Source organism: Gymnogyps californianus, chromosome 2 (assembly GCF_018139145.2).
Source record: "Gymnogyps californianus isolate 813 chromosome 2, ASM1813914v2, whole genome shotgun sequence".
In the NCBI taxonomy this organism is placed as follows: Eukaryota; Metazoa; Chordata; class Aves; order Accipitriformes; family Cathartidae; genus Gymnogyps; species Gymnogyps californianus.
The window spans coordinates 101774833-101789509 of NC_059472.1; positions in this window are offsets into that span (position 1 = coordinate 101774833).

The following is a 14677-nucleotide window of genomic DNA, read 5'->3' on the forward strand; positions in this document are numbered from 1 at the left end:
AGCACACTTGGAGCAGAGGTGTCCTCAAAACCCTACAGTGGGGCTGTGCCTCAAAGAGGCTTGCTCCGACAAGCAGCCCTGGGAGACAAGCAGTGCTATGGTGTCCCTTCGGTTCCTGCAGCTGAGAGATGCCCCAGAGGAGCTCTCAGAATCAGCAGGAACAGGAGAATCACATCAGGCACTTGCTGAGTCTTCATCTTCCTGCTCTTAATAGTGTTCTCTTACAGCTGTGTTTCCAAACTTGTAATCAGGAGCTTACTCCTTTGATGCACTTGATACACTTTTCTTTTTTAAACACTGTATTTCAGGGTTTGAGGAAGATTTCAAGTAATGCTGTGAGCACAAGACATATTTCTTTCCCAGAAACCCCCCCAAAAACCTTAATAATGCACTGTTACAGAAAAATCCCTTTGGCGCCTAGAAAAAAAGACAAATTTGGAGTACCTTATCACCTGGGATGTGTTTCCCACCAACCTGCTGAAGTTTTTTGAAGGGTAAAAGCATCAAGGGCCAAGACATGGAAAGAGTCATTCCAGTGAGACACTAACCAGTGCCTTCTGGCAAAGGACAACTGACAGAGACACAGTCCAGGACTATAGGAATCCCCATGTTGTCACAATCCATAAACAAGAAATTTTGGGAAAGTTTCCAGGATTCCTTGCCACTTTCATGTCACCCACACAAATTGCCAGGAGAGACTTCGTTGCTTTTTCCAGTGCCTATCAACACACAACATGTGTCCCAGCTTCTTTGCCATGTGAAATTGTGAGAGTAATCACTCTGTCTTATACCTCATGGACTGTTTTGTGTAAGTAAGTGTGACATGAACCACTGTCTCAGCTGGTAAAATGACATGTGGATTAAGTAAAGGGCAGTAGATAACCCATAAACTTCTACAAACACTCAGGACAATACTGGCTAACCAAGAGCTACTTCTGGATGGGGAAGAAGATGGCCCCAATATTAAGTGATCTGTACTTTTTTCAGATTTGTGTGCATTTTAGCAAGTGTTCAGCCATCCTCTATAAGGATGATATTTTGATAAGAGCAAACCTGTTAATTGACTTTTCTAGGCTCTGCTTCCTACAAGAGAACAAAGGTCTTCATTGTATGATACAAGTGCATCTGTTGGTAGTAACCAGGACATCAGGTAGACATTGAGTCATAAAGTCATGATAAAACATGACGCAATTATCAGCATAGTTCTTAAGCTAATTACTACCCTGGATAGAGCCATTTTACGTTGCATCATGAACAACAATTCTGACCTGCTCTTGCACCATATCAGAGACAGGAATTTTTCCCAACCTTAAATAAGTATTTATTCAACTAACATGCTTTAAACAAACACTTGTACAACTTGATCACACCAAAGAATCACACACATTCGATCTCACTGTCAGAGAATCTGAAAATACATCAGATATAGAAATTTTAGTCAAAGAGAAATTTTAAGTCATAACCAATGTTACAGTATTTTTAAACCATAAGTTAACACAGATATTGAAACAACTCACAAACTATGCTAAGTATGTGGAACTGATCTTAAAAAATTAAAATCAATGTTTCGAGAAACTCGACCTTCTTCACCTCAGCTAAAATGTAATGACATAGAAATGCAAGCACAATTTTAGCTATAATACCACTGCTGTTTCACTACTAGTTATGCTTGCAGTAAAGACGGAGCCCATGGACTGAGAGTGGTATGTAAAGTATATTTTATTTTCTAAAACATAATGAACAAGAGTGAATACAGTTCTTTAGTTCTGACCTCTAAACAAGCACCGACAGCAGTGAATATCATGCACCTAGTCTTCTGAGGCCACAAACTATGTTTAGCTGAACAGTCTAATAGAGGACTTGGAGATTAGTGGTGTGTGCAAGAACTCCTCACACACATGTGCTCATATAACAAAGTCATATTTTTGTGCGTACGAAAAAGGGCTTTATGCTTCTCTATGCCTGTACCCAGCCAAATAAAAGTGCACTGTCACTACTGCAGCTACCAAATTAAAAGACAAGAGTAGTCTGGGCTTTTTTCCCAAAGAATTAGTCCCAGCCAAATATAAACCCACTGGCTTTGGGCCCTAAAGGGGCACTGGGGAAACACAAGTGCCTGATGCAGCTGCTCGGTGCTGCTGCCGAGCAGGCAGGTCAGTACAGGCAGGGGCACCAAGGGCAGCGAGGGAGCCTGGCCCCTGAGCGCAGCATCCTCGGCCTCACCCAGACAAGGAACCCCTCCAAGCCTGAGAGTCCCGAAGGATCTTTGTTCTCAAAGAGGCCATGCTGCACTACAAAGCCTCCACAATTTCTTGTTTCTACCTATATGGGTACTGTATGTCGAGAGCGGTACTCCCCAGGCTGTTGCTCTTTTCTTGTTTCTCATGCTTCACACAAGCAGGAGTAGCAGGTCTTGGATAGCTTGCTCATAAGTTACGGCTAGGAAATAACCCTCATTCACTGGCCCAGCACTATACCTCCCCTTCTTAGCTTCAAATAGCCTTCATAACGCATAGGTAACAACTATGGTCACTGAAAGGCTCTGTTTTCAAATTTCAGGTGCAGCTTTTTCAAAAACTTGGTAGCTTTCATCCAAACTCAGTAGACTTACAGGCACACATGAGTAGAGGGCTACCTGCAACCTTGAGAGCTGAAGTTATTTTTCACAGTCCCTGTCCCAAGTTATATTTCTGTCCTGGTTTCGGCTAGGACAGAGTTAATTTTCTTCCTAGTAGCTGGTATAGTGCTGTGTTTTGGGTTTAGTAGGAAAAGAATGTTGATAACACACTGATGTTTTCAGTTGTTGCTAAGTAGTGTTTATACTAAGTCAAGGATTTTTCAGCTTCTCGTGCCCAGCCAGCAAGAAGGCTGGAGGGGCACAAGAAGCTGGGAGGGGACACCATCAGGACAGCTGACCCAAACTGGCCAAAGAGCTATTCCATACCGTCTGACATCATGCCCAGTATATAAACTGGGAGGAGTTAACTGGGAGGGGGGATCGCGGCTCGGGAACTAACTGGGCATCGGTCAACGAGTGGTGAGCAATTGCATTGTGCACCACTTGTTTTGTATAGTTTAATTCTTTTAGTATTGCTATTGTCATATTATTATTATTATCATTATCATTGTTTTTCATTCCTTTCTGTCCTATTAAACTGTCTTTATCTCAACTCACGAGTTTTTTTTTTTTCCTGATTCTCTCCCCCATCCCAGGGGTGGGGGGGCAGTGAGCGAGCGGCTGCGTGGTGCTTGGCTGCTGGCTGGGGTTAAACCACGACAATTTCTTATTTATATTGTCTTAGAGAGGCCAACAGACTCAGTTGGCCTGAAGTCTGAAGACTTTCTTGCCTCAGTCTTCACCGGCAAGTGCTCCAGCCACACCGCCTGAGTCGCAGAAGGCAAAGGCAGGGACTGGGAGAATGAAGAACTGCCCACTGCAGGAGAAGATCAGGTTCGAGACCATCTAAGGAACCTGAAGGTGCACAAGTCCATGGGACTTGATGAGATGCATCCGTGGGTCCTGAGAGAACTGGCAGATCAAGTGGCTAAGCCACTCTCTATCATATTTGAAAAGTTGTGGCAGTCCAGTGAAGTTCCCAGGGACTGGAAAAGGGGAAACATAACCCCCATTTTTAAAAAGGGAAAAAAAGAAGACCCGGGTAACTACAGGCCAGTCAGTCTCACCTCTGTGCCCGGCAAGATCATGGAGCGGATCCTCCTGGAAACAATGCTAGGGCACATGGAAAATAAGGAGGTGATTGGTGACAGCCAACATGGCTTCACTAAGGACAAATCGTGCATGACAAATTTGGTGGCCTTCTACGATGGGGTTACAGCATTGGTGGATAAGGGAAGAGCAATGGACGTCATCTACCTGGACTTGTGCAAAGCATTTGACTGTCCTGCATGACATCCTTGTCTCTATATTGGAGAGATATGGATTTGATGGATGGACCACTCGGTGGATAAGGAATTGGCTGGATAGTCACACTCAAAGAGTTGCGGTCAACAGCTCGATGTCTGAGTGGAGAGCAGTGACGAGTGCCGTTCCTCAGGGGTCAGTATTGGGACCGGCGCTGTTTAACATCTTGGTCGGTGACAAGGACAGTGGGATTGAGTGCACCCTCAGCAAGTTTGCCAATGACACCAGCTGTCACCACACTGGAGGGAAGGGATGCCATCCAGAGGGACCTTGACAGGCTTCAGAGGTGGGCCCATGCAAACCTCATAAAGTTCAACAAGGCCAAGTGCAAGGTCCTGCACATGGGTCAGGGCAATCCCAAGCACAAATACAGGCTGGGTAATGACTGGATTGAGAGCAGCCCTGAAGAAAAGGACTTGGGGGTATCGGTGGATGAAAAACTGAATATGAGCCAGCAATGTGCGCTCATAGCCCAGAAAGCCGGGCTGCATCAAAAGAAGTGTGGCTAGCAGGTCGAGGGAGGTGGTTCTCAGCTGTGGGGCCCCCAGTTTAAGAAAGACATGGACCTGCTCAAGCAGGTCCAGAGGAGGGCCATGAAGATGATCAGGGGGCTGGAGCACCTCCCCTATGAGGACAGGCTGAGAGAGTTGAGGTTGTTCAGCCTGGAGAAGAGAAGGCTCTGGGGAAACCTTATAGCAGCCTTCCAGTACCTAAAGGGGGCCTACAGGAAAGATGGGGAGGGACTCTTTATCAGGGAGTGTAGTGATAGGACAAGGGGTAATGGTTTTAAGGTGAAAGAGGGTAGATTTAGACTGGATATTAGGAAGAAATTCTTTACTGTGAGGGTGGTGAACAGGTTGTCCAGAGAGGTTGCAGATGCCCCCTCCCTGGAAGCGTTCAAGGCCAGGTTGGATGAGGCTTTGAGCAAACTGGTCTAGTGGAAGGTGTCCCTGCCCATGGCAGGGGGGTTGGAACTAGATGATCTTTAAGGTCCCTTCCAACCCAAACCATTCTATGATTAAGAGAAATTCTTTTTCTGGCTTTCCTTCCTGCCATACTCAACCTTCAGCCCTTGCACTGCCCCATAAGGATGAGTACCACAGCCAAGCAAACCCAGGAGCATTTTTCTTTTAAACCTCTGTGTTTCTCCCGATGCATGCACTCCTGCGCCTGTCTGCTGCAGAAGGTTCAGGGCATCACACTCACCATATGCGACTGGTCATAGTGGGGGTAAGGACATGGCCAGCAGCTGGCAGGAAAAGTGACATTCTCTTACACTGATGTGGTGTTTAATCCTGGGCTCAATGAAATTTATGGCATGATATTTATTAACTAGCTGAGCCATCCTACAACAGCAAAAATTGGCTGCAGCTGTGACAGACTGTGAACCAGTCCAGGAAACTGGCTGGAGGGTTTCTGAGAAAGAAAATCACCACCAAATTTTAGCATCTTCCAAATAAGCAGTTGTCTTCCTTTACCAAGTGTTCCTACTACAAAGTGTCATCAGCAGAGCAGGCAACAAGGCCCATTCCTGCCTGACTGGTTCCTACACATTTGTGGGAGAGGAGAGAATTAGCTGTTCCTGCACTGCAGTGTAGAAGCCTGTGACAAAGGACACGGGGGGCCACCACTGAGGAGGGACACCAGGGAGACTGCAAGCCAAAAGGTGGCCTGTCCCAGCTCTGACTCTCCCTTTCCTGTGAGTCTAGGGGAGTCAGTCTCAGTTATTAGCTTCCTGATTATAGGAAAAGCCTAGGCATAAACACACACACACACGCACGCACACACACACATACATATATATATTTACATTCACACATGGTTACATACATATATGTGTATATATATAGGCACCACAGAGAGAGATGATGAAGCTGTGCAGAATTCAGCATATCACAGCTTTTCTGTTCGAGCCCTGTACAGCAGAAGGATTTTATTGGATTTTTTTTTTTTTTTTACTTTTTTTTCTTTTTTTACCTTGCTGTTGTAGGCAGGAGCGGTCTGGGGGAGGGGAAGGATGCCCAGAGGCTACTTCATAAAGCTGTGGTGTTGCTGCCATCTAGTGAGGTGCCTCCGCCCAGGGACACTAACACACACCCCCCCACACACCCCCACACCCCACCCCCCCACCCCCGCCGGTACTCCCCGGCCGGGGAAGCCGGAGGCGTGGGGGGAAGGACAGGTTCCTTCCCGCGGGGACCCTCACCAGCAAGAGCCAGGTTGGGAAGGGTAGGTCTTGGACGCCTGCCCCGAAGCGAAATAACAGAGATTAACGAGGTGCCTCAGCACGCTTTCAGTGCGGGGCTGGGTGGGAGAAAGGGGGGACCTTTGTGTTTGCTTTTTCCAGGTGACACACGGAGCATCGTACCCCTCTGAAATCAAACGGGCAGTTTTAAAGCGCTGCCATCCCACATGGCATATAGCAAAAGTGCTTGTTTCCCATAGTGAAGCCTGCAGTACAGCCAGATTACAGCCTGTATGAAAGCAGTTTATAGGATGGTTCAGAGAGGCTGTAACAGAACCTGCTAATGCCTGAACATTATCACTTCAAAGAAAATACACAATATATACATATGAGGCTGTATATGAAGCCATCGGTTCAGGCTGTACTAGCAATCAAATTATGAACATGACAATAATTTGTGCACTGCGTATGAATCATCACGGGAGACCCCAACACCTGGGAGCGCAGTCTGTGGTCTGACAAAGGGAGCAAAGAAATGCAGCTTCTCTCCACCAAGCACTTTCATGGGAGAAAGGGAGCCTTCCCACCCACAAGACAGCGCCCTTTCCCAACCTATAGCCAGTTCCTAGGGATTTAGATCGCCCTGCATTAGGCAGAAATAACAAGCAGAACCTGAGACAATAAAATGCGAAGTGCACAGAGCTACCACCGTTACTTGCAAAAAGCCATGCGATTCACATGTCTTTATCCCAGTACTGGAGGAACAGAGCGTCCCAGGACAGAGGCACCAGTCTTGGAGGGGGTCCATATCATATCACACAAGGAGGCTGTAATCTTGCGAAGCTACCCCGTCTACACCACCTCCTCGTGGCCCACATCCACTTCCCCAAGCTGCTTCCTGGACTCACGTCGCACTTCAGGGGTAGACAGGAGAGTTTAGAAAGAAGTCCAAATATACACGTGTGGGAAAGGGAAGGAATGAATGACAGCACAGTGTGTTAAGTTAGGAAGGGGGTTAGTTTTAGAGCTATTGAATTAAAGCTCCAGAGGAAAGTAAGAGGCCTGGGCATTTGAAGTGCTTGCTCAGGAGTTCTGCTTCAACCTGCAGCACATCAAAGCAGTTCCTCCACAGGGAGCCCTAGACATGTGGTTATCTTGCGATGCAGACATTTGGCATATTTTCCTAAATATGTTGAAAGACCTGAAGATGATACTGTAAAATCTAGTTTGCTACAATGTCTGAGAAGTGATGGAAAAGAAAGCACTTAAAGTGGTTTCTTAGTTATTAGCCATGGCTTATCATCTTTGAGACCTAAAATGCCAACTCTTCCAGGACTTTCTGTAACCTAGATCAAAGTTAAGCTATTCAGCATTCTTTACTTCTGTTCTTGCTTTGTGGATTCCCCACTGACTGACTTGATTGCTCATAGGTCTGAACCATGCAGAAATGACTGTTTTAGAGAGGTATGTCTTTTGGTTTGCACTGGGATAATGGGTCTTCTAAGAAAATATTCTTTTTCTGTTTCATTCCTTTTTTCTCAGGCTCATGTAGATTCTGGGAATAAGAGTGTTCTTACACTGCCAAAGTGGGTTTTTTTTAAATATATGGATTCACGCTTGTGCTCTGATCCTGCAACAGCCTACAAAGATTTAGCTTCATGCCCTTAGTCTAGTACACTTTAACTTGATGGCAAGATTAAACAGCTATGTAGATCTTTGCAGGACTTGGGACTGCATTTTGTAAGTTGAGGATCTAAGGCAGTGTTGCTATGATATTGTAGAAAAACATCTGTGAGTACCGCATTTGGCCGACTACCTTCTAGCCAAGGAAAGCGTCTGCAAATCGTGACATTTTCACTGACAGTTATCAGCCTTTTCCTCTGGAAAGATATAATAAAAATCTGTAGTCTAATATTCAAGCTTCCCCTAAATCAACCAGTCAAGAAACAGTCTCTGTTCTACTCAACACAAGTGAGAAATCACACCCCTCCCTGAATAAGAAACTATAGATGCTAAACATTTGAAGCAAACCATTTCCAAACCCTTATCAGGCTAAAACCTATATGCTGAGTACAGATGGCACTCACCCAGAGGAGAATAAAACAGCCTCTAAAACCTGGACTGAGTTGTGATTTTTTTAAAAAGCAAGAAACGGGGACAGCTTTCAGAGCAAAAATTTGAGGCAGCTCTTCTGCCAGATCCCTGGAATAGGTGACCCCAAATTACAGATGAAATATAAACAAGACTTTGTCCTCAAAATAAATATGATAGTTGCATCACCCTCTCCTGTAATGGGACTGTCACTAGGCAGAGGGTGAACTAGTGGGGCGCTGGAGTGAGTGAAGGAGGAAAATTGTTGGTAGAAGGATGAGACTGTCAGACAGCAATGGCCTATTTCCATCAGAGCTGTGAGGAATTGGGTCTGGCAAAGCAAAGGATCTGGTTAAGCCTCAGTGAGAAAAGAAAACTAGACGCCCATGTGGCTTTCTAGGGACCTTAATGGCTCCTTCACTGCTTTTCTTCCCTTCTCTCCCACCAAGCCATACTCACATTGAACCACAAGCTATTCCACGCACAGCTTATCACCTATAAAAGAGCCACAACCAACAACGTATCGCACAGGAGAGGCAGGGGATTTAATTCACCACTGTGAAGAATTTATACCTGAAGCCTAAGCCTGTCAAGATACTGCTGCTGTTTGTTGTGCCACACCAAGCAATAGCACTGTTGTTAATCTTTGCCACGGGAGCGACGTATTATAGTTCATAACATTATGAGCAAGCCTCGCATGCTTTCTGAAAGGAGGAGAGCCAAAAACAGCAGAGAAAAGTGGGACAGTGAAAAGAATAAACCAAATGAAAGGAAAGAAACACACAGCTAAGAGCCATCTTATCCTGCTATATCTGTCCTCCCCTCTAGACACCCCTATGGAGCTATTTTAGTAAGGTTGGCTATTTATTATATTGTAAGCTCTGCCGCTTGATTTATTGGGCCTTGGTTGCCTCAAGGAGCGAGAAAATCCCTCTCCCTTCTCAGCTCAGAACAGAAGAAAGTTTTATTACCATCTCTGTGGCGCACCCTGGCCCTTTCTTAGGGATGCTATTTCTGGCACAGACTGATTGAAAAGTGCTGCTGTCCCCCACATGGCTGCTGGTTTGACACTTTTTGACATTTCTAAACAACTTGTGCTCTTCCTGCCAACTCCCCATTGCTTTCTAAACCTTTTTAATCCTGAAGAATGCAAACTAATCTACTGAGAGAAGAGAAAGAAGCTGGTCCTGGGAAGCAGAGCTGGAAATGTCAGAGTGGTAGAAATGATAAATATACCTGCTAGGGAAAGAGAGCCAATACAGGAGGGGGAAGGTTAAGAGACATTGCTAGCGCTGTGGCCTGTTAATGTTATCTACTGCAAAGAAACATGCAGTATATTATTAAGCAGAACTGTGTAATATCTTCTTAAAAAAAAGAATGGTTTGGAGGCAAGCACAAAGCGTGCTTAATCAAGTGGAATAAAGCAGTGGTCCCTGAGGGAGATTTAAACTACTCAGACCTAAGTATGGCTAATAAAAGTTTGCAATTCAAGACAGTTTCCAAAAGCCTTCATTATTATTATTATTGTTGTTCTGTCACGCCTGATCTTTTGAATGGAAAGGTCAAAGAGCCAATCGCGTGCTAACGTGATTGTTTTATTTTCCACAGAGCACTCTATGTATACAGAGAACATCAGTGCCCCGAAACACCCCCTCTTCCCTCTTCTCACTTTCCACCCTGTACAATTACATTTCAGCAGGCATCCACATTCCAGAAAGAGACAAAGTTTCTCTTCTAACACCATAAAACTATAGAGTCCAGATTTTGAACTGAGTTTCCTTTCATATTACTTTATTTTCTTTCATCCACAATACCGCATTTAAAAGAAATGTCCTCTGTCATTTCTTTGCAGTCACAGTTCTTTGCAGAAACAAGGCTACCTTCAGTCAGATAACCAGGTGTCTAAAGACAAGGCTTTCTGTCTAGGTTGCAGGTAGCAAAATGCAAACGTGATTTACCCTCAAGCGCCCAGCACTACCAGCAGGAAGCCCAGTCTGAAAAAACTGAGCTGTAAAACACAGTGGGGACAACAGTTCTGAGCATTTCTAAGTCATACCTTCCCAGGTGCCTGGTGGTCTTAATCCATTACTCTAATATGCCGGAGGCAGCAGCGTTCCCTTCAGAATCAAACATTTCCCATTGACTGTGCCTGGCTGGAGCTGGCTGCTCAGCACCCTTCCACCCCGAGCACGCCTATCCCCCACCCCAGCACGGTTCCTCCCCGGTGCACAGCCGGTCTGCCCTCCTCAGTTTCTGTCTTTTGCTGCCATTCCACATATCTTCTGAAAAAAATCACACGTCATCTCCCAAGCCTTATTTATACAGGCAAGACTGTCAGAAATTGGGAGCTGAGTTTTTAAAAACTTCACTCTAAGGGGTCACAGAAGGTGTGCAGCATTCAGAAAACCTGCTCCTCATTTGAATGTAACTGGGGCAATGTTAAGACTGCCTATACACCACCTAAGTTTCATTGCTTTTTCAAGACACCAGAGGCACCTGACTGGTAAAAGACAGAAGTTCAAAGATACGAGCAGAAATTAAGCTGTTCAATTCTGACCATAAGGCAGAGTATTCGGAAATCGGACAGTGTGGCATTATTTTTTTTTTTATTCCAGCTGTACAGTAGAAGAATGGATTAGACATTGACATTTCAACATAGTTATCCTCAAAAATAACTTAGGAAATGTATCACCAAGAAAATAAAACTGTTTCTTTTTAGTGCAAGATTCATCACTTCTCTAGCTTCACGGACAATACACCAGCAAAGAGCAAAACTCAGCCTTCGCCCAGTTTCTTTGTTGCTTCTAAAGGGCAAGACTGAGAAGAAAATAAAGACACCAACAATGACAATCTATACAGTAAATACCTCAGATGACAACCTGGGTTAGCTTTAAAATGGAATTTATGTGTACTTTCTTTGACATTTGACAGCATATATTCCAGTACAACACGGAGGCTCCCTGCTATGAAGTATCTGCTTATGAGAAAAACTTCTAGAAGAAAGTGAAGAGAAAAACATTAAGGAGCAAGAAACTAATTATAAGCTTCATACCATCTGTGTCCATCAAAATCTTGACTTTCTCTTACACTCTTCTCTGTGACAGATTACTTCTGATGCAAAATCTAGAAAACTGCCATTGAAAACTCTTGTACAAATTGAAATAAAGTCCAAAGACCTAACTTCAGTGACCTTGTACTTTATACACACCAAACAGAGGTATCTATCTGCCTGCTCTGTGTGGTGCAGGACTATATGCACAGTGGCCATCTGGCCTGGAAAGAGTTTGACACTGGAGCAGAAGCAGCAATGAAGTGTGTTAACAGTGCTGCTTACTGTTGCGAATATTAGTAATTCAGCTGCATTAAGCTGAAACTCACTGGATTCATCAGAAACCCAAAATATATAGTACAAAACAGAACTCTGTGTTCCCTGCCTGTAAGATTAATAAACACTACGAAGCTGCACTAGGCATCGCAGGTTAACTAAGGAAGAACAGCACAGAGAAGGAAGCAACTCAGGAAAAACAATTAAAGAACAGGAATGCATTCAAAGAATTTAGCCTGATTTGCAAAACTCCCCCTTTTGCAAAGCATCTGACATACACTCATCCTACTTATACATTTAAACAATGGGACTTCGATGGTCTTTTAGTCTCAAGTTGCCTTTCAGCACACCAGTGAATTTTACCCATGCACCCAGTAACACAGGACCTGCTGAAAACTAGCTTAAAGCTCCGGGGGCTAAAAGGAGCATGCACAGTTTCACTGCAGGCACGGTAGTGAACACAGGAACTAAACCTGGAGGTTTAAAGCACAAGGCTCAGTTGTCAGCTCCATCACTGGCACGTAATGTCACCCCAGGGACATCCTCCCTTCTTGCCCATCCTTCCTGATTTAGGAGCATCAGTTCTTCAAAGAAAGATTGTCTCCTCCCATGTCTAGCACAGTGCAGCTCTGATATCAAGGGACTGGTGTGATATAAATAACAACAATGGAGGTACATACCATCACTCTGTAAGGCAATCACCAAATCTCTTGAGGTTAGGATGACTTCTCCTCCCTCAGACAGACTATACTCTTAATCTGAATCCTATTGCTGTGAAACACACGTTTCCTTTGGGAAAAAGGAAATACACCTTCAGCAAATCTAGAGATACCAGACTGTCATTCGGAGGAAGCAGGTGTGTTATAGAATGTCTTGAGACAAATTCCTCCAGCAGAGCTTACCAGAGGCATCGCTAAGTGAGGGACGGGGAAAAAAAAGCTCCCCCATAGGCAACTTTTTAAAAGGGCGTTCTGGCAGTAAGCAATCATGTGACTTTTGGAGATCCCTGGGTCCCACAGCCAAAATCCCTCTGCTTATTCTTCCCAGACAGAGAACTCAGAAATCTAAAAGTGCACTTTCATTATAAACAGTAGGGGTAAAAGCCTGGTTTTAATCCTTGCCAAAGTCAGTGGTGAAACTCCCCTCGACTTCTCGAAGGCATTTCTAAGTTGCAGACTTTTTTTTTTTAAGTTTCTGATTTTTTTTTAACTTCTCCTTCTGAAATGTAGGTTTGAAAATATCTATGAAAGTTTTCTGTGTCAGTGTAATGACCACAATTACTTGTGTACTATATAATACATATGATAATTTGTTATTATATAATAGTGAGTTACCCTCACTATTTCCTCCCCTCCTAAAGATCACAGAGTATGCAGTTTGGAGACAAAACTTCCGTTTAAATTTTCGTGTTATTGCCATGCTGGTCTCCTGGGCTCGTTTTGGCTCTGAATTTAGGAAATTGAAATTCTTATCTCTCTGCCTATACACCCTCTATGATTTGAGACAGATTCCAGAGTCCCTGATACTTTTTTATGCTACATATGTAGTAGAACTGCAGAACTGAGTTTCTCAGCTCATCTGTCCTCTTTTGTCCAGATGAACACACTGAAGTCACAACTACCACAGCCCCTTTCCCAACTTTAGATAGTGGCAGATTAGGTGGCCTAGAAAATCCATCTCACTCCACATCACTGTGACATGGGAAATTTAGACTCAAAGAGGTAGTCTGCTACGTATCCATGGTAAGATTTACACCTCATAAGGGTTAGGACATTGAATATTCTTTACCTACTAATTCCTTCAATTTATCCTTCGCTCACTGAGCTTTACAAGTGCTTTCTCTCTTATTAATCGTTATTAATTAGCCTTGAAGCAAATGTTCCTTTAATTTCACCTTTATTTCCATTGTAATCACCCCTTGTACAACAGCAGCCTCTTATTTTTTCATGCTTGGTACACATATATTGGAAAATGGGTTTATCTACAGAGTCACACAGACTATCACAATTTATAACAATGTGTTTAATTCTTTGGAACCAAACTGAGCACTAACTGCCTTGAGCTGTTTGGTGGGAAATTAGATTTGTGCTAAACAGCTTAATGCTCTGGAGAATGCAGAATAAACTAGATGTGGCAATTTTATGAGTTTCAGAACTTCAAAATGACTGTATTTTTAGTCTACATTTTAGACTAAATATCTATTTTAGACTACATATCTCTGTCCCAAAATGGATTTAAATAAATAAATGGGGGGTTAAAAAACATCTCTAATTTAAAACACTTTACACTTAAAATATGGAATGAAAGAAAGAAAGACTATTTGGGAGCGGTTTGAATTAAATCTTACCTTTTAGATAAAACTACATCAGTAAATGGGATGTGCTTTCAGATGGGCAAGCTAGAAGTAAAAACTAAATTGAAAACATGGAAAAACACGTCTATCTTACTCCTTTTCCAAACTGCAGCAGAAGGACACATCTCTTAAATCCATTCTTTCCTGCCACTACCCAGGTCACACCAGAGAAGGGAAAAGAGACAAAGAAAAGATGCTAAAATTATTTATGCTCCATCATTTAAATGGGCATTCCAGCTGGCACCACACTAATTCTGAATAACAGCCACTCTTGTATGGACAAGAGTTCCTTATTTAAATTCCCAAATGCTGTTAACATAACATGATAATGCAACTCATTCAGCTATTTCAGCAAGACTTGATACTAGCAAATCTTTTATTGCATGATGAAGTGCCATCTCCATTATGAAATTTCATAAAATACATTTATTGTGGCAAAAAATACATATTTACAATAGAATGACAATAGAAATTGTTAATGAGATGATGAAGCTTCTGGACCAGTAATTATGTGGCTAAAAGGCTGTGATTGTGACACAGTGCTTCCAAGGCAGGTCTCTGCAAACGAGATCCATATTGTAATGTTTTGTGTTAAATTCACAGCTGATTCTGCCTCTTATCCTTCTCAGAATTGATAATTTTCTTGTCCTTAGCAATGCTGTGGAAAGATAAAATACGCAATGGAGGAATCTGGATTTGCAAACTAACTCAGCATGACTGCTGAGTTATGAAAATATAGGAACCTATCTTCAGGCTGAAAGTAGCAGAGTTTGAATATTTCTGTATTGCTTTAGTCTGATG